This window comes from Rhinatrema bivittatum, chromosome 2 (assembly GCF_901001135.1).
Source record: "Rhinatrema bivittatum chromosome 2, aRhiBiv1.1, whole genome shotgun sequence".
In the NCBI taxonomy this organism is placed as follows: Eukaryota; Metazoa; Chordata; class Amphibia; order Gymnophiona; family Rhinatrematidae; genus Rhinatrema; species Rhinatrema bivittatum.
Window position 1 is genome coordinate 458,296,613 of NC_042616.1, and position 20,438 is coordinate 458,317,050.

The following is a 20,438-nucleotide window of genomic DNA, read 5'->3' on the forward strand; positions in this document are numbered from 1 at the left end:
CCTTTTGGCATCCTGCCAGCTACTTGTGACCTGGATTGGCCACTGTTGGAAACAGAATACCGGGCTTGATGGATCTTTGATCTGACCCAGTATGTCAAATTTTATGTTCATATATACACGATCCCTGACAGCTCAAAGATGACGTTAGTTTTGTTCTCACCTTGTGCCTGTGCTTATTAGTAGCCAGAGCACAGAGATATTATTGTCATGACAATTTTTTTTATATGTTGCCGAAGTAATACGTAAAGTGGTTACATAAAAGGGAAAAGATTGCAAAGTAATATAATAACAGTAAGTTAAAATGACAAAGAGTACAGAAAGGACCGTAACAAGAACATTTCGCAGGTGCTGATTCATATTGGCCCGGGTCAGGTTTCATTTCTGACCCGATGGCAGATTCCCCCCCATATTTTGCTGCACCAGCTGCTGTTTCTCCTCTTTCTCCCAGGATTATAAAGAGTTTATTCTGCCCATTCTTTTACGGGAAGGCTTTGATTTTCTCCGTCGGCTCTGGGAACTGTACAACTCTGTGTCTCTGCACAGCCATACAGCCAGCCCTCCCCCTCGTTCCCGCATGGAACACGTTGCCATAGAGACAAAGGCGCGGGACCGGAAACAGCGGGAGAGTTATCCCTGGGCGGACCGGAAGTTGTGCGGTCGAGTGGCGGAAGTTCTCGGGCTTGTAGGTGAGGGACCGCCTCGCAGGGGATCGCTCCCTCTGCTTCGCATTTCTTCCCCCCCCCCAGGTAAGAGCAGAATGGGAGCTGGAAGAGGGGGAAAGCTTTGGGAATTGTTGGGGGAGGGTGAAGGAGTCAGGTTTCTGCAAGCACCGAAGAGAGAAAAGCCGGAGCTGAGCGGGCCTGCGGCGTGAAGCAGCTTCATTCCCCCGCCCCGGGGGTCGCTGCGCCTTTCTCCTCTCCCTGGCCATCTGCCACTGCCCTCATTGGTTCCTTTAAATTGAGTGAGCACTCCGGCCTTTTCGCCTGAGTTTGAGACACAGATCGCTTCTCCTTTTCTAAGGGAACTGAATCCACGAGGCGAGTGTTATGCTGAAAGGAAACAAAACAGTCAGAGCCTATGGGGATTTGTATGAGCTTCGGTCTCCTGCAAGGCATTAGCAGAAGTCGGGATAATGATCTGAGGGGGTGTGCACTGTACCGCTTATGGAGTCTGATGTGCGGGTTTACTAATGGAAATCTATGAGTGCATGTTATATGGAGTGCTCAGCTAAGCTCAATGCAGCTATCCTCTTCCCTATGTTTCAAAGAATATATTTTGGTAGCATTAATGTCAGGTTTATGTTTTCTGTGTTTGCTTCCTCGGTCTCTCTTCCTTTTTAATATGTTCCTTAGTGGGTCTTCCTTATTTCTTGGGGTTATGTCTTCGAATGGGTTACTTTTGCGCATACCATGACATGATTCAGATTATTATTGGTATGACAGTTTTATCTGTGTTGAACTTCACGCGTAAAATAAAAGTATATTACATATTATCTCAGTCTCTTAGATTTACTGCTAGTTCTGTTTTAATACTTTCATTGTGCCTGTAAGTTTGAAAGGATGTTAAAAAACAAAAAAAACCACCCAAAAACCATATCAAGGTACACTTGGGGGTTCTTTTTAAGTAGGCCTGTGGTACACAGTACAGTTGGGAATGGATTATTTCTGTACGTTTCTGCCACATGGTCTGATTGCATCATTTGAGCATTTCTTTCTTTTTTAAGACTATGAAATAGTTGCTAGATACCATTTCCTGTGGGAGTCTCTCAGGGATCTGTTTTGGGCTTCCTTCTTTATCTTGTTGCATACCTTATGTGAATAATCTCATCCAAGGCCTGATTTCTTAAGGGTTTTTCCTATTCTTTGTCCATGGGGAAACAAGCTTACAAAAGCCTCTCATTCTTTTGCTTTCTGATGACATGCAGGTCTCTCATTATACCATTCACTTCTTGTGGGTCTATACCATGGCCTGTTCCAAATATTCTATGTCATATTTTCATCCCTTTGTGTGTTATCCTTTTTTTGAATGGGATTAAATAATTTCATTTTAAATAAAATAAAAAGTTAAATATTTTATGCTGCACCTTTTCTTCGCAAAGCAATACAACATTAAGATCTTTCCAGGTTTATGCCCTGGACACAACCTCTGAAAAATCTCACTGTTTGGCCTTAAGTTTTACTCATTGGGGTGGTAAATCACACTCTTTGGCATGAACCACCCTTGATGATTTTGTCAAAATCCTTCATTAGCTGAATTTCCAATAGCTTTACTAGAAGTTTCACAGGATTATCACTCTTTCCCTCTGTAATCCACAAAATTCTCAGATTAATAACATTCTCTTATTTACATCTTTGAAGATAATTTGTCAATTCAGCAATGATTTAGTCTCTGTGCTGCAGCAGTGTCACACTGTCTTTTAACAAGGAAGTCCTTTTCTCTAGTTCTGCAGTTCTTTTTTGAAACAAGAAAAGCTGCCCCAGTTTAAATTTCTTTAGTTGCACCATGATTCGCTATCATTAGTACTTTAACAATTGCAGCTCTTTTATAATCATAGTAAGGGGGGTTTCAGTTTCCTTGCCAATATCCATTTTTATGGTGATGGAGGAATCTGTTTGAGTTGTTTAACTCCATGTGATGCTTTGAAAGCCATTTCTGTGTCTTCCCCATTTACCACTGGCCATCATTGCCATCTTCCAAATACTTATCCCATGAATACTTGTGTGTCTTGCAGCATTTACTTATGTTTAACTTGCACCTCAGACAGCTGATTTCTCACTTCCGTCTGGCCGCAGCGGCGCCCTCTAGCTTTTTGTTTGAGGTACACAGCTCTCTTTTGGGTCAGACCATACACAGTGGTATTATGTAGTTTGGCTGAATACAGTGGACTTTTTGTATATGAAGGGTAGAAAGAAGCTGCATCTGTCAGTTGGTTTTCTCTGTACAGATATTTGTAAGTGGCCATTGTTTGAGACTGTGTATCACCTATAACATGATTGCTGATTTTTATTTCTGCCTATCCAAGTGGACTAACATGGTAACTGCACTGCTTTATCCTAATGTTTAGCACACCATATTCACACACTGCTGCAGGGTGGAAATGTTGAGACGGTGCCATATGAATGAGATTGTTGTTTTGTTTGATGGCAAAAGCAAGAATAGGGCTGGAAAGGGGGATTTTAAAGAGTTTAGTTAGGAAAAATGTTTTTAGATTTTTTTTTTAATTGTTTTCAATCTGAGTGTGAAGGGAGTGTTTACAGTTCTTAGCACTGAGACTTGTTACTTATCTATCGTGCACCAATAGAGAGAGATGTAAATAAGGGTATTGCCGTACTGCTTTGTCATTGGAACCCTGTGCATGCTAACTCTGAATACAGCATAGATGGGCAGTGAAGGTCATTTTTTTAAATTTATTTATGGTTTATCTTACTCTGCTCTCAGCTCAGAGTGATTTACAAAGTGAAAGTAAAAACATAATTTCATTGAATAATACAATAATACATAGCAAATAATTAGACACATTATTACCTTTTATGCTAAAATTATGTAAAAATGTTAGAAGTAAAATACATTTAGATTTAAAAAATGAAGCAAAATAGGGCATAAAGTTCAGTAAAGGTAGAAATGGACCCAGGGTTTGCTGGAGTAAATCTATTGTTAAATGAATCTGGGCTCTGACCACACACAGTAGGTAATAGGTGAGGCACTGGTGATTTTGGTGCCAGGAGTTGACACCACCTCATGAGAGGGACAGCAAATCACAGTGCAGAGGGACACTATTACCAAATGAGTCAGTTCTCTAAAGGGAGAGAGCACAGGACTTATTGGCCTCAGGTCTGCTGGTGCTGGCCTAGCAAATAGCTTCTTCAATTGTATTCATACCCAGCTGTGCCATGCCCTGCATTCCAAGGGTATGCAGTGGAATTCCACCGCTTGCAGAATGTGTGGCTTTTTTTTCTTAGCCCTTATCTTCCCAGAGGCCGGCCCTTTGACCCCCCACATGCAGCTTGACATTATACATTTTGTGGGCATTGCCTCCTCTTTCATGCCCTAAAGTGAGTTTGAAATACTTTTGATAAAACTTGAATTGGCATTTGTAGCAAGATACACTGATGTAGTAGTGAAAGAATGCTTGAAATGCTAATTATCTTTGTTTAATGGACTGTGTCAGATCTGTAAATAGCTATTGATGCATAATGTACAGTAGCAGTATTACTGGATAGATTTAGTATTCAGCCAAATTTCGATGGCAAATGTTTGTTTGCTGCTTTGTTGTAGTTATCCTGTGATTATATAAAATGTGTGTAGCTATGACCGGTTACTGGTAGTTAACCATTTGGCTGGTGGAAGTCTGTAGTACAAAATTGCAGTATTCTGGATACAAATGCTAAGGAAAAATGACTTAGAATAGATTATGCTAAATGTAATCCTCACCTAGTGCAGCAGCGCAGAGCCTGGCTGTGCAAAGATTGGATTAGTTTGTACATAGGTGGTGCCATAGTTATAAGTCCTTCCTCACTTCAGAGAAGGGGTGCTAAGAAATTGCTTGTCAGGAGGAACAGGCTGAGCCAGGCTGGTTTTGACCCCTTGCATCTCAGGGCTTTAAGTCCCTATTTCTCTAGAGAGATAGGGACTACCAAGCTAAAGCCAGGACTAGCTTAATTTATCCCTTATAACATGGAGCTTGTTGGCAACCTCCAGGGCTGAGGCCAGATTGCTGTGGCTGCTGCTACTTGTCTCTCTGAGAGGGGTGGGAGGCTTTATCCAGCAAGATTTAACAAGTGCCTTTTGCACTAGTTAGTCTGGTGACATTTGCATGCAGTGCTGTTGTAAAACTGTGTAGATCAGTGTGTAGATCAGTGTATTATCTTTCATCCCCAAAGTGCCCCCACTGTAAAGTACCTTTTGGGAAAAAATTGGTAAGGGCTGAGTATGCAGCCACAGTTTCAGAATATTATATGTTTGGTTCTGCCTTCAGGGTGCCAGCTTATGGTCCCTCATCCATTGGCTTGGTTGGCCACTGCAGGGGCTGCAACTTGTGGATCAGGGCTGTGCTGCAGCGTAATGAGAGGAAAATCCTTCTGCCCCCACAGTTTCCATAGGCCAAATTTCTTTAAAGTGCTGGATGATGGGGAAGCTTGTCCTTGTTTCAGGCCCCAGGTACTGGTACATGACAAAGAGAAACAAACCAAACAGCTTTCATTTAAGAAAATGTACTTTCCAAACAATCATCCTTAGGAACTGGTAAACAATTCAAGGTGATGTGTTTGCAGATTGGATAGCTTAAGTAGTTCAGGTGGCAGCTTTCCGAAAGACATTGAGCCACAATGTGAAGTGAAAACATTCTTGAATCATACAATTTATCCCAATAAAGCTCTTAGATAAACAAAAAAAAAAGTGAAGAAATAAATTCCATGTAATGTGAGACGATGTCAGTCTTCAGCAGTGAAGAACCCTCCTTTTGCCCCACCCCCTCTGTAGGCCATGATCCAGAGAAAACCTGAGTGGTTTAAGGAGGAGGAGATATGCTAAAGCACCTGTGACTGGGAGGAAAGGGCAATTAGGCCAGGTTTCAGATGGTATACCACTATAGCCAATTCATTGTGTTACTGATGTTTTGAATATTAAAACCATAGTAACATAGAAAATGATGGTAGATAAAGACCAAAAGGCCCATCCAGTTTGCCTAGCAGTGACTGAATATTAAAATATTCTTTCCAGAAATAATGGAGCCATCTTTCCAGGGTACATGCATCTATGGTTTGTGCATCTGTTTGGATTTGGGGGGAAAAACCAGCACTCTGACGTGCCCTAAAAATTTGGTATGGATAGGACATCAAACACAGAGGTTAAGGGGACATGGTGCTTTCATAGTTTAAGACTATTTTTTTCCTTTTGGAAGTCATTTCTTTCTGGACACATCTACTGCCTTATCCTGTTGCACTTCCCTCCACACCTATATTTGAGGAGGAGAGAGGAGGCGCTGCTGCGATACAGACCCAAGCCTGCTGGTGGGGAAGTGTTTGGGAGCATGCTGCTGCTTCTGATTTTGGCGGTTGGGTGGAAGGGAGAGCCCAAGAACACATGGACTCCATTGCTCCACCGTCCTCGAGCTGACACGGGCTCTGGGAGACCCGCCCATTTCCTGCTACGTCACTGCCTGTAGCGTTTAGCCGTCGGAGAAGAGCGGCACCAAAGCGGCGAGCCCAAGAAGAGCCTTTTTGGAAGAGCACTGGGGAGATTGGGGGTTGTTAAAATGTTAGGTAATCTGATTGATTCAGTGTGGGGAAGGGGTTGGTATGGTCAGAATGGAGGCTGGGGTAAAAGTGGCAAAGGGAAGATTGGTCTGGAACAAAGATGTTTGAAAACATGGGGTCCTAAAGATAATTGGGGAAAATTGGGAATTGGTGAATGCAAGATCAGCTCAAAATCATGATCTTATCACTGAAATTATTTTGACCTGACTTTTATTAAGGAAACTTGGTCTTCTAAAATATCTGGAATGGTTAGGTCCCAAATTTGTCTAGTGGATATGAATTGGCAACTTGTGATAGGGTTAGTAAATGAGGGGGAAGAGTAGGGGTTGTTTTCAGGGAAAAGCTTCCATTGAAACGTCTTTTTAGAGTCAAGGATGTGAATGTATTTTAGTTAAATTGGATTTTCTGACCCCTGTACTGATTTCTTTGTGGTATTGTGTCTCAGGTTTTATAGTTCAACAGCTTGATGAGGTCTTGGCAGCCTTTTCGACTCAGGCTTCTAAATATTCTTGTTTTGTAGTTTTAGGTGATTTTAATTTACATTTAGACAAGGATGAGGTTTGTAAAGCGCAAGAGTTTATAAATAGATTGGAATTGGAGATTTGCAGCAGGTGGTCCAAGGCCCTACTCATGATAAAGGACGTACGTTACACTTAATTTTTAGGGTCCCCATTAGCAAGCCAGAAATGAGGATTAAAATTTGGGGCATGAAACACGTGGTTTGCTTAGACCACTATTTGGTTGAGTTTTCAGTATGCTAATTAAAAAAGAGGTGACTTGCAGGTGGATGGGGATAAGTCGATTATATAAATGGGGAAAGGTTGATCCTGAAAGATTTAGTTTTGGGCCAAAGTTGACAAAGAGGATGTGTAAAAAAAAAATAAATGAGTAAGAAAGGGTATGATTGGTTAGGGAATGTAATGGGAGAGAGGAGAGGAAAAAAAGAAAAGATCTACAAAAGATGTTGTATCCCCTTGGTATTCGAGGGAGTTAGTAGTTTTAAAAATCAATTGTCATTAGTTAGGCATTGGGTGCATACTATAAGAATAGAAGATAAAAATTTGTGGCATAAAAGAAATATGGAATATTTTTGTCATAGTGGCTGCCAAAAGAAAACATTATACATCTATAGTAAAGTTTACAGGGAATAACCCTAGAGTTCTATTGGGGTCATGAATTCACTGTTGGGAGATAAATCTACTCAATTGGTAGATTATGAAGATGTTTTGGATTCAGAGACATTAACTTTGTATTTTAATGACAAAGTATGTAGATAGTCTAGAGGAGAGGAATAAGTGAGAATTCTGGACCTGCAATTTTGACAGGACCTGTGATCGAGGTGGGACAGTTAGGGGAAAGAAAAAAAAGAAGAGGAAGTAATAGGGATTTCAGGCACTTTAATTTGTTTGAACTGTTAGGCCATAGATTTATTTACTTGAACCTTGCCCATGGTGGTTAATTAAAGGCTGCTCAGATAAAGTTTTTAAGCTGCCTGCTGAGTCTGACTAATTGTTCTTTAGATATTGGTGTAGTTCCTCAAGTTTGTAGGATTACCATTATCTCGCCCCAACTGAAACATGAGAAATTGGATCCAAGATTGTATAGTAACCAGCCTCCGATATCTAATTTGCCATTTGTGGCAAAGGTGATGGAAAAAGTTGTTACTTAACAGATTTCTACTTACCTGGAAAATGGATCCAGCATGTTCTGCCTAAGCTAGATAGGGGAGAATGCACTTTTAATATTATTAGATCTGTCAAGTGCGCTTGATCTAGTAGTTCATAAAATATTGTTACAAAGATGTGAATTATTGGGCTTAATTAAATGGCTTGCAAGTTATATTGCAAGGGAGAAAACAGATGGTGGTGTTTCAGAGTATAACCTCTAGTATGAAAGAGGAAAGACTTGGAGTCCCTCAGGGCTCTTCTATTTCTCCACTGCTGCTTAACATTTTTATGTGGCAGGCAGGGAGCATTGTACGGGAAGCAGGCTTTAAAGCATGTATTTATGCTGATGATATCCTTTGGGCCCGGATCTGGAGGAAGCCTCTTGCAAAGGGTAGTCAATTGGGTAGCAGCTAGTAAGCTAGTTCTGAATACCAGTAAGACCTCCGTCTTACAATCTTTCCTGTCCTGGGGACAGGAAAGATTGTAAAGGGCATTAGACTACAGGAGGTCGAACTGGAACCACAAGAGAAAGGAAGTCTCTAGGGACTGTACTGGACTCGCAAATGAGATTAGAAAGTGATATCTCTCAAATGGCACGCAACATTTACTTGAAGGTGAAATTGCTGCACCAATTCTATCCTATTTGGATTTGGCTATGTTACAAACTGTGGCTTACGCCTTTGTTCTTTCTCATATCAACTACTGCAACACCTTGTTCCTGGGCCTTCCATCAAAACTGATGAGAAAGCTTCAAGTAATTCGGAGCACTGCAGCTCGTATTATTACAGGGAGTGCAAGAAGAACTTCTGTTGGGCCTACATTGGTTCCCGGTGAAGGAATGCTGTACGTTTCAAGTGCTACTGTTGGCATCTGAGAGGTAAATGAATATGGCATGAAACAGGTAGAAATTTGAGGTTGATGAATACAACTCCCTGAAGTAAAAAGAGTTCGGCAGCAGCGGATAGCAAATAGATCATTTGCTTTTGTGGTTTCAGGCAAGTGGAATACTCTCCCACCAGATCTTGGGGAAGAAAGGGTGATTCTGAGGTTTTGAAAGAAATTAAAAACATGGCTTATGTCAATGGCCTGGTGACTGACTAGGAAGAATTGATTTTGGCAATATTGTTCTGTAGAGATTTTGTTTTTACTGTGTATTGTGTTTTATTGTTTTGATTATTTTGTAAATCGCTTTGAGATTTGGAGAGATGGAATCAGGAAGGTGATTAAGAAGGATTTTTTTTTTTTTAAATAAATAAAGCCCCTTGTGCTCAGTACCCCATGTTCGCTGAAGAACGTTTTGTTTAATGATATATGGAGAAAATAGAGAAGGGAGGCAGACATAGTGGAGGAATGGGTTATAGCTGGAAGGGGGGGAGAGAAGATGGTAGTGTGAGAAGAGAAAGTGATTGGGCACACAATTGGAAAAGGAGAAAAAAATGGTAAAAAAATTAAAAGCAAAAACTCAAGCTGTGGCAGGAAACAAAAAAAAAGTTGGAAGGAGGGATGAAAAAAACAAGTTGAGACTGGAGGAACGTTTGTGGACCAAAGAGAACAAATAATACTTGTTTACGGGATTGCAACTTAAAGAAGGAAAGCTGAGATCTGGATGGGGTTGGTGGAGGGAAGAGAGGGAGATACAGGAGGCTGCAGCTGTTCAGTGAGGAGGGGGCTGGGCATGGAAGTGTCACTGGAAATGTTTGAGCAGAGCTGATGGAACACCCCCCTACACCTCTTCCTCTCTGCTTGCCAGACGTACTCCCTGGTATACCTGCAGGAATCTATGGTCATGCTCTCCTTCGCACAGTCTCCTCCCCTTCCTCCTACACCTACCTGGCTTTGGGTTGGGGTTTCTCCCTGCTATAAACAGCTGTGTCCCAGACATGTCAGGAAATGCAAGGCATTTCCACTGAAACAAACAAAGCTTTTGTTAGCAAATGGAAATTGGCATGGCAGGTGCAGGTTTAATGACATTTCTCCTGCAGTTGTTTTCAGCTTTTCTCTTCTCCCTGTTATAAGCATTATATTCAGAGCTGTACAAACCCTGTTTCTGTGAGAACTCTTGGTGGCTGGGTAGTTCAGCGGGCCAGGAAGTGCAGTCTCTGTTCAGAGGTCATGTCACTCATGCTATCTGCTCCCCAGGCTGCATTGCAGCAAACGTGATTGGGGGGGGGGGGGGGGGGAGTTTGTTCTTAAGCTGTTCCTGTTATCACTATGACTGGTGGATAGGAAGGGTTAGGTATCAGCTGATAATCCTTACTAGGCACAAAAATCACTTGAACGTATACATCAATAACACTGTTTTGCAAGTCCAGAGACAGTCATCCAGTTACGCCTTCTCCTTAGGTTCTTGAGAAAGGTCTAGTGCCAGAAAATTCTGATTCCAAAGCACAAATTTGTGTCACAGCCCCTTGTGCTCTTTTTTTTTTTTTTTCTTTTTCTTTGATACCATTTCCTGCCCACCCTTTCTCTCTCTTTCCCTCTCCTGTTTTGTTTTGTTGTTAGGTGGGGCAGGAAGATTGGGGGAGTAGCCTAGTGGTTAGAGCAGTGGGCTACAAACTGGGGAGACCAGGGTTCAAGTCCCACTGTTGCTCCTTGTGACCTTGGGCAAGTCACTTTACCCTCCATCGCCTCAGGTGCAAACTTAGATTGTAAGCCCTCTGGGGATAGAGAAATGCCTACAGTACCTGAATGTAATCCACTTTGAAGTGCTGAAAAGCAGAATATAAAAAACTAACAGGTCGATACAGTAAAGTGTGCTCTGTCGGAGCGCACTGTCAGCCTGCTCTGGACGCGTGTGTTTTCCCTTACCCCTTATTCAGTAAGGGGAGGAAAACACGCGGCCCACCCGCGGCACCTAATAGCGCCCTCAGCGTGCAAATGCATGTTGATGGCCCTATTAGGTATGCGCGCGCGATTCAGTAAGTAAAATGTGCAGCCAAGCCGCACATTTTACTCTAAGAAATTAGCGCCGACCCAAAGGTCGGCGCTAATTTCTTCCAGCGCCAGGAAAGTGCACAGAAAAGCAGTAAAAACTGTTTTTCTGTGCACCCTCCGACTTAATATCATGGCGATATTAAGTCGGAGGTCCCCAAAAGTAAAAAAAAAAATAAAAAAAAAAAATTTGAATTCGGCCCGCGGCTGTCGGGCCGAAAACCGGACGCTCAATTTTGCCAGCGTCCGGTTTCCGAGCCCGTGGCTGTCCGCGGGCTCGAGAACTGACGCCGGCAAAATTGAGCGCCTGCTGTCAAACTCGCTGACAGCCGCCGCTCCTGACAAAAAGGAGGCGCTAGGGACGCGCTAGTGTCCCTAGCGCCTCCTTTTCCCCGTTTTTCCCGCGTCACCTCATTTAAATACTGAATCGCCCACACCGGCGAAGGGCTGGTGCGCGCCGGGAGAGCGGGCGTTCGTCCGCTCTCCCGCGGTCTTACAGTATCGACCTGCATATAATTAAAATAAAAGATGCAAACTGCTCATTTTATTTATTTTTTTCCTCCATCTCTATTCTCCACCACAGCTGCCAGTGCTGGATGAAATCAGCAGGGGGCACATTTAGTCCTGGGGGAATTCTGCGCTACTGCAGAGCACATAATTTCTCCCCCCCCCGTGCAGAATTGCCATTTTCTGCACAGAATTGCGAAATTCTGCACAGAAAATAGCAGAGGAGACCTCGGCATGCCGCAAACAGCACGCAAAGACGAAGGCCCGCATGTGTCATGGGACATGCGCCGCTCACGGCGAAGATGAAGGCTCTGGTGCGCCATTCACAGTGAAAATGGAAGGCTCCCCCCCCCCCCCCCCTGTGTGCCACGAATGGAGCATGCGAAGACGAAGGCCCGGGTGTGCCATGAGACGTGCTCCGCTTGCGGCGAAGATGGAAGGCCCCGTGTGTTGCGAAGGGAGTGTGCTCCGCTCGCAGCGTAGATAAAGGCCTCTGTGTGTGTGTGTGTGTGAAAGGAGAGGGGAGGGTGAGAGCAGGGAGAGGAATGTGAGAGAGAGAATGGGAGGTAAGAGAGTAGGGGGGGATGCTTGAGTGTGGGTTTCAGAAAGAGGGAGCCTATATGAGGAGATTGTGAAGGAGTGTGTATGTGTGTGAGAGAGATTGGGAGCTCGTGTGTATGTGAGGGTGCTAGCCTGTGTGAAGGGATTGTGTATGTGTGAGACAGAGCCTGTGTGAAGGGGTGCGTGAGAGAGAGACATAGGTAGCCTGTGTGAGGACGTATGTGTGAAAGAGAAAGGGAGCGTGTGTGGGTGTGTATGCAAGAGAGAGGGCCCTGTATGAGGGGATGTGTGTGTGTGTGCGAGAGAGTCAGGGAGCCTGTATGAGGGTGTGTGTATGTGTACTAGAGAGAGGGGGCATGTGTGTGTGAGAGAGGGAGGGACAGAGGGAGCCTGTGTGAAGGGCAGTACTGAGAGACTAACAGAAACACTTGTTAGTCACTGGATGTAGAACAGGCAGACTGTCAGAAAACTCTTCTGGATATGGAGGAGTGCAAATGTTATTTGCTTTGCTTAATAAATTAAGTATTTGATACTGCAGCAAGAGCTTCTGCAGCAGTTATCAGGGCATGCTGGATGGTGTGTTTAAGAGCCAGAAGTTTGTGGGAAGATGTGCATGACAAATTGGCAGATGTTCCCTGTTCTGAGGACAAGCTCAGAAAAATGGTCATCCAAATTAAGGAGCAGCATACTGCTGTCCAGGCTCTTTTGACAGGATCCAAACAACTGTTGTCTTCCAGGCATTCTTTCTTTGCTTTTAAATGCTCCTTCTTTCAGATATGTCCTTTCTGCCAATTTCAGCGGTATTGTGCACCTCCTGCGCTTCCACAACAGTAGTTTCCAGTTTGTGGATGTCAGCGTGAGAGAAATTAGCCAAAGAAGTTCGGATCATTGGTTGAAGGTAATCTCTGAAATGGCTGGCTGAGCTAAACTGAGATGTTTCCCTTTACTAGTCATCACAGAAAAAATTTCAAATTAAGTGGTCACTTCAGTAAAGTGACATATAGCCCTTCCATCACTAGCTACTTTGAGAAAAAACTGCAAAAAAAAAAAAAAGCTTGGGCCTAGTTTTTGACTGGACTCAACTCTCAGGTCTCTCCCTCCAGTTATGGAAGGATTCACTTTTCCAAGAGGAATGGAGGAAGATCACTAAGAACCATTGGGTCCTCAAAATTGTGGAGTCTGGTTACCATTTGCGCTTCTCTTCCCTTCCAGCATTGTACAATTATTTGGCTTTCAATCCAGTTCCATCTCACGTGACTCGGCTCAATCTTGAGGTGGAATTGCTTTTCAGCCAGCAGACAATAGAAACCGGCCTTCCCAAAGACTATGTAAAACGGATCTATTTCCGCTGTTTCCAGGAAGTCGGGGGGATTGGACCCATTCTGGATTTATGAAATCTGAACAAGAGCCTGAGTTGGAAGAAGTTCAAAATGAACTCCCTCAACACTATCCTGCCCTTCGTTCACGCCAGAGATTGAATGTGTGTCCTGAATCTGAAAGAAATGTATACTCACATACCCATACTGTACATCATTCCCATTGGTAATATTTCTGTTTTGCAATGGAATCCTCTTGCTACCAGTATAAGGTTCTCCCGTTTGGGTGCTCAGCAGCCCTGATGGTCTTCATGAAATGCCTAGCTGTAGCGGCAGTGCCAGGGAATTTGTATTTCCTTATCTGGACAACTGGTTATTGATGGACCTTTCCAAGCAGGCATTTTGGACTCTCTGCAGAAGATTATCCAACTCCTTCAGTAACTGGGATTCATCGTCAACTTCACAAAGTTAACCTTGGTCCTACCCAAAGAATCCAGTTCATCGAAGCATAGATAGATTCTTTGGAGGAGAGAGTGCTTCACATAAGAATTGCCATGCTGGGTCCATCAAACCCAGCATCCTGATCTTGACAGTGGCCAGTCTAGGTTGCAAGTACCTGGCAAACCCATAAAGTAGAAGTGATTTTAGTTTACTCACTCCCATGGATAGTAATAGTTTTCTTCACTCTACCTGGCTAATAATGTGTCATGAATATTTCCTCCAGAAACTTGTCCAAACCTCTTTTAAACCCTCTATGCTACTTGCATTAATCACGTCCTCTGCCAATAGGTTCCACAACTTGATAGGGTGCTGAGTGAGTGGAAAAGTTCTTTTAACAATTTGTTTTGAATCTGCTGGTTATTAGTTTAATGGAGTGTCCCCCCGTTGAAGTGAGATTTATGTCTTTGGGACTTGATCCAAAACCTACTACAGTGGGATCAAATCTTGGTCCAAGAAGTTCTAGTATTCTTGGAACTATTTGGTAGGAGCAGTTCATGTGGTACCAATGAACTATCTTAACATGTGGATTCTCCAGTGGGGCTTTGGCACTCAGTGGGATCAATTGCTTCAGTTCTTGTCATCACCAGCTAAGGTCACTGCAAATGTGAAGAGATTTCTCCAATGGTGGCTAAGTCCAAACATCCTGGAGATGGAGCTGCCCTTCAGCTTCTACCAGGGAATGGGGCGCACACACAAGCCCTTTCTGAACCCAAGGAGTCTGGTCGTCAGCAGAATGTCTGTTCAGATCAATCTCCTGGAACTGTGAGCAATCAGGTATGCACTGAGAGTTTTTTCACATCTTTAGGGAAAGAGAATTTTTATCCAAACTGACAGCCAAGTAGCAATGGTCTACATGAACAAGAAAGGGGGCACAAGATTGTGCACCCTCTGCTAAAAATCTCAGAATTTGGGAGTGGACTTGCAGCAGCAAAGCCTTCCTACAAGCAACCTACCTTCCCAGCATCTCCAACATGTTGGCAGATTGCTTCAGTGGAGTGTTTCATCCCTGCAAGTGGTTTGTAGATAAAACAGTGGCAGACAGGTTGTTTGATCTGAGGTCACTCGTCCATTGAGTTTGCATCAAAGGAACACTGAAAAGTAGAAAAATTCTGCACCATTCTTCATCACAAGTTCAGATCTGCTCAGGACACTTTTCTGCTCAAGTGGGATGCAGATCTGCTGTATGTTTCCACCACTTCCATTGGTAGTGAGAACAGTGCAGAAGGTACTCAAAGACCAGATGTACCTGACCCTTATTACTCCAGCATGGCCGAGAAAAGTGTGGTTGTCTTACCTTGTGGAACTTATTCAGGTCTCCAATCCCTCTGGGATCCGATCGACTTTGCTAACTCAAGAGAAGGGTCACCTATATCATATGAACCTTCCCTCCAGCATGGAAGGCACTAAACTCATCCCTGCCATTACCTAAGGAAGTGGAGGATATTATAATCTCTGCCAGGAAGCCTTCAACTAGAAAAGATTTTCATCTTGATGTTAGGCAAGCTCCCTGGACCTCTTCATCTGTGAACCAGAGGAGTTGCTTCTCCCTCTCATCCTTAGGTTTCTGTACATCATTGGCAAAGGTGCATCTCTGTGCCCTTGTGGCTCACTATATTCAAATGGTTTGCAAACTGATATACATATATCAGTTTTGATATGAAAGGCTTACTTTTCAGTAAGCGCTCTGCTGCAACCCTCAGCCTAGAACTCCCCATGTATGATGACTAATTTCCAGCCCTTCTTGTTGATGGAGAAAGCAAGTTTGCTTACTGTAAACTGGGTTCTCCGTAGACAGCAGGATGAATTAGCTATTCTTAATACCCACTCACTTTTCTGTTGGGTTGACTCGCTAAAGCTAAGCTCTACAGTCAACTGAGGGGCTCACGAGGCAATGTCCATGTGGGAACTCCCGCACATGCTCAGTAGAGCAAAAATTCTATGAGTAGGATAGAAGGTTCTGTTTGGCACTGTTGTATGATGTCATTCATGTCTCATTGCTAATTCATCCTTCTATAGAGAAACCTATTTATGATAAGCAAACATTTTTTTTTGACAGTCTGTTAAAAAAATCAGATAATACATTAATCAGATACCGTACTTTATTTCTGAAACATATTTGTGTGTGTGTGTGTGTGTATATATATATATATATATATTCAGTTATGTAATTTTACAGGATTATTCAGGGAAGGGTTATGGTGGGAACATGACTTTTATTCAGTTTAATTAGCATAATCTCAGGGGAAGCCTATGAGCCTGAAAGTTAATTGGTGGGAGGAGGACATAAGGCTGAAGGTTCACCTAGTGCAGTAATTCCCAAAACTTTCCTGGGGGATCTCCAGGCAGTCAGAGTTTCAATGAATAAGCTTGTGTAGAAGAGCGATCGGGATTGTGTGATATTTATAGGCCCCATGCTGATTTCATTTTAAGTTTCTGCAGCTGTTACCCTGCACAAAGATCTACAGCATTGTGGCCCGAGGAGCACAGAAGGAAGGGGAGAGAGATGGGAAAAGGTTGTTGATGGGCAGGAGATGAAGATGGGAGCCAGGGAACAAACTGCTGCTGGGTAGAGGCTTGTGGGGGAGAGAAGACTTCTATTGCTGAGCACATGGTTGGGGGAGAGAGAGGGCAGAGGGTGGTCGAAGAGGGACCTGCTGCTGCGTAGAGGGTGAAGAGGAGAGGTGGGAAATTGCTGAGTAAGAGATGGGTGGTAGAGAGGGAGTGCTGCTGGGCAGAGGGTGGGTGGAAGAGGGAGGAGGATGCTGACAGAGTTGAGGGGGGGGGGGGGGGCGGTGGAGAGACAAAGGATGCTGGCCAAGGAATGGAGGGGAGAGATAGAGGAGGAGGCTGAAAAAGGAATGGGGGGAGAGATAGAGGAGGAGGCTGAAAAAGGAATGGGGGGAGAGATAGAGGAGGAGGCTGAACAAGGAATGGAGGGGAGGGAGAGGAGGTGGCTGAAAAAGGAATGGGGGAGAGATAGAGGAGGAGGAGGCTGAACAAGGAATGGGGGGAGGGAGAGAGGAGGAGGCTGAACAAGGAATGGGGGGAGGAAGAGAGGAGGAGGCTGAACAAGGAATGGGGGGAGGGAGAGGAGGTGGCTGAAAAAGGAATGGGGGGAGAGATAGAGGAGGAGGCTGAACAAGGAATGGGGGGAGGGAGAGAGGAGGAGGCTGAACAAGGAATGGGGGGAGGAAGAGAGGAGGAGGCTGAACAAGGAATAGAGGGGAGAGATAGAGGAGGAGGCTGAACAAGGAATGGGGGGAGGGAGAGAGGAGGAGGCTGAACAAGGAATGGGGGGAGGGAGAGAGGAGGTGGCTGAACAAGGAATGGGGGGAGGGAGAGAGGAGGAGGCTGAACAAGGAATGGGGGGGAGGAAGAGAGGTAGGAGGCTGAACAAGGAATAGAGGGGAGAGATAGAGGAGGAGGCTGAACAAGGAATGGGGGGAGGGAGAGAGGAGGAGGCTGAACAAGGAATGGGGGGAGGGAGAGAGGAGGTGGCTGAACAAGGAATGGGGGGAGGGAGAGAGGAGGAGTCTGAACAAGGAATGGGGGGAGGAAGAGAGGAGGAGGCTGAACAAGGAATAGAGGGGAGAGATAGAGGAGGAGGCTGAACAAGGAATGGGGGGAGGGAGAGAGGAGGTGGCTGAATAAGGAATGGGGGGGAGGGAGAGGAGGTGGCTGAACAAGGAATGGGGGGAGGGAGAGAGGAGGAGGCTGAACAAGGAATGGTGGGAGGAAGAGAGGAGGAGGCTGAACAAGGAATAGAGGGGAGAGATAGAGGAGGAGGCTGAACAAGGAATGGGGGAGGGAGAGAGGAGGTGGCTGAACAAGGAATGGGGGGAGGGAGAGGAGGAGGCTGAACAAGGAATGGGGGGAGAGGCAGATAATGGGCAAGCAGTTGGGGGATAGGGGACAAAGAGGTGGATGCTGGGCAGGAAAATGGAGCGAGGGGATATTTTGTTGGAGCAACCAACATCAGAGTGAAAGCTCTGTTTTCGCCATCAAAGGCGAGAGTGTGATCTTGAACGCCTACGATATGAATTGAAAAATGAGTTTTAAATATGAGAAGGCTTGGGGTATTTTTACCATCAGTATTAGAACACTTGATGCGCTATGTGTGTGGAATGATGTTTTCTTGGAATGGAGGATTATATCTTATGTGTCATAGTCGGGAATGTGATTGTAACCAGAAGACATTGCTTTTGTAAGAATTACCTCTCTTTGTATGCCATAAAAATGTATAAATAAAGAGTTTCAAATAAAGGAGAGAGTGTGATGCTGGAACTGCCACTGGGGAGTGGAGGTGGTGTGGCTGGAGCTATAATTCTGAATATCTTCCTTGGGTGCAGAATACCTGATTGTGGCATTGGAAGCTTTTACCACTGCCTCCATCAGAACCACTTTTTTTTTGTTGTTGTTTTTTTTAACAAAGTCATCAAGCTTTAGTGACAGATTTTATTTAAAAAAAACAACAAAAAAACTTGGGAGGGTGCTGGAAGCACCTGCATGAATTGGCTTTTTTCCTCTGTAGCCTGAGTGCAGCTGCTCATGCAGGGAGGAGAGACATATGCAGGACTTTATATACCATCCAGGGTGAGAGAGACCACACTCCCATGCATTGCCTGCATCAGATGACTCCGACCTGCAGATAGATTAGAAATTCTTCCCAGTTCCTGAAGCCTGGTCCTGCCAAACTGTCATCCTGTACAAGGGTGTTAGTCCACAGCATCAGACACAGGATATAAAGTAATGTAGTTCATGCGTTAAGTTGATTAGCAATAAAGGTCAGCCAACCAGCTTTATTTATTAAATGCTTTCCCAACTCTATGAAGAGCCGTTCAACTTGGTGTACAGTCAACACATACATAAATCAAATAAAACAAATCACGAAGACAGCATCCACAGGTATCAACTGGCATTACACATACTAAACAAAACAACTGACAGCTCAGCAAATTAAAATAAAATTAAAGTGTAACATTTAAAACAATCTTGCCAATACCTAAGCCAGTTAGATTCACATATATCAGGGGTGACCAATTCCGGTCTTTGAGAGCCCCAAGCATGCCAGTTTTTCAGGATATCTACAATGAATATGCATGAGATAGAAATGCAAACACTGCTTCCAATATATGCAAATCTATCTCATGCACATTGTGAGAGATTAGAGGTCCTGCAAAGCTTGTAGGTGTGAGACCTTTGTTTTTTCTTTTGCCCTGGCAGTTTCCGCTGCCTACTATTGCAGTCATTGATGCAGTAGCCTGGCTTGGAAAGATATTCCCCAGTGGGAGTGTCACCTCTTCTCTGTGTAATCTCAAAAGTTCATGTACTACAATATTTTTTCTTCTTGGTCCCTTGCTAGAAGATGTGGATAGTGCAGTTAGTGTAGCTGGATTTAAAAAAAGTTTGGATAAGTTCTTGGAGGAGAAGTCCATTACCTGCAAATAATCAAGTTGACTTAGAGAATAGCCACTGCTATTACTGGCATCAGTAGCATGAGATCTACTTAGTGTTTGAGTCTTGCAGCCTGGACTGCCCACTGTTGGAAACAGGATGCTGGGCTTGATGGACCCTTGGTCTGATCCAGTATGGCAATTTATGTTCTAAAGACAATGCTTCTCAACCTTTACTATATTGAGCCCCTACCTATCTCCATGGGTATACTATATTTTATGACTAATTATTTCAACTCTATTTATTAGCTAATCTCTCCCAAAAAAAGACAAACACATCCAAATTATTGTGTTTACAAATTGATTTTAGCCTGTCTTTTGACTCAGATTGGATATTAGTTTATGCAATACTAATAAGCTGTTTTCCCTGCTTGTTGTATGCTATGAGCTTTTCTTCATCTGCTCAGGAATTGTTGGATAGAATTGTAGAACTGTCTCATTTCCTCATCTGGTTATTTTAGGGGATTTAGTTCACATTTAGACATGAATAGTGGATTATCTTCTGATTTGTTTTGAAAGCCATGATTAATTTTGGTTTTAAACATTTTGTTGTTGAAGCTATGCATGCAGCTGGTAGGATCTTAGACTTAGTTTTTTAAAATGACTCCCAAATATTTTATTACTTGTGGTTGTCTTTGTCACTCAGGTTTTCTGGTCAGTTAATTGATTTCCTTTATTTTAAGGGGCTCTTTGGACTCCTGTAAACCATCATAAATCCTGGAAAAAGTAGTTGCTAGTCAACTCCACTGCATTCTTGATGAAAATTTGATTTTGCATAATTAACAATTTGGGTTTATTTATTTGAAGGCAAAACTCCCTTTGTGGTAGTTTAGACCAGCGTATTAATGTGGCAGTGGTCTTGTTGGCATTCATAGCGGCATTTGTTACAGTTGATTATCAGATTTTGGTTGATCGTCTTTCCACTTTGGGGATCTACGGTGTTTGCTTGAATTGGTTTGGTTCATAATTGAGCAGCCTCACAATCACGTTCGATGAGTTGTTTTTGTCAGTTGCTCTTCAACATCTGTTCCTCATGAGGGTGGTTCCTCAGGGAGCTATTCTGTCACACATCCTATTTAACTTGAATGTCTGACTGTTGGCTAAACTTCCTCAGGAGCAAGATTTGTTTATCTTAATGTAGGCTGATGGTATGCACCGTTATGTACTGTTAGGCAAAAATAGAGATGTAGTGTTGGGCATGTTGAACTTCTGTTTGACTTTCCCGCCTACTTGGATGAGAGATAACAA

The 20,438-nt window shown here is 43.6% G+C and overlaps 1 protein-coding gene across 6 annotated transcripts in view; it reads left to right on the plus strand.

The window, feature by feature from the left end:
- Positions 1-626: 626 nt before the first annotated feature.
- The window catches only part of MRTFA (myocardin related transcription factor A), a 308,975-nt gene continuing 289,163 nt past the window's right edge, over positions 627-20,438 (plus strand). For all 6 annotated transcript variants that reach the window (XM_029590436.1, XM_029590438.1, XM_029590440.1 and 3 more), the window contains exon 1: positions 627-746. The gene's annotated coding sequence lies outside the window, so the exon portion shown is untranslated. The remainder of the gene's footprint in view (positions 747-20,438) is intronic.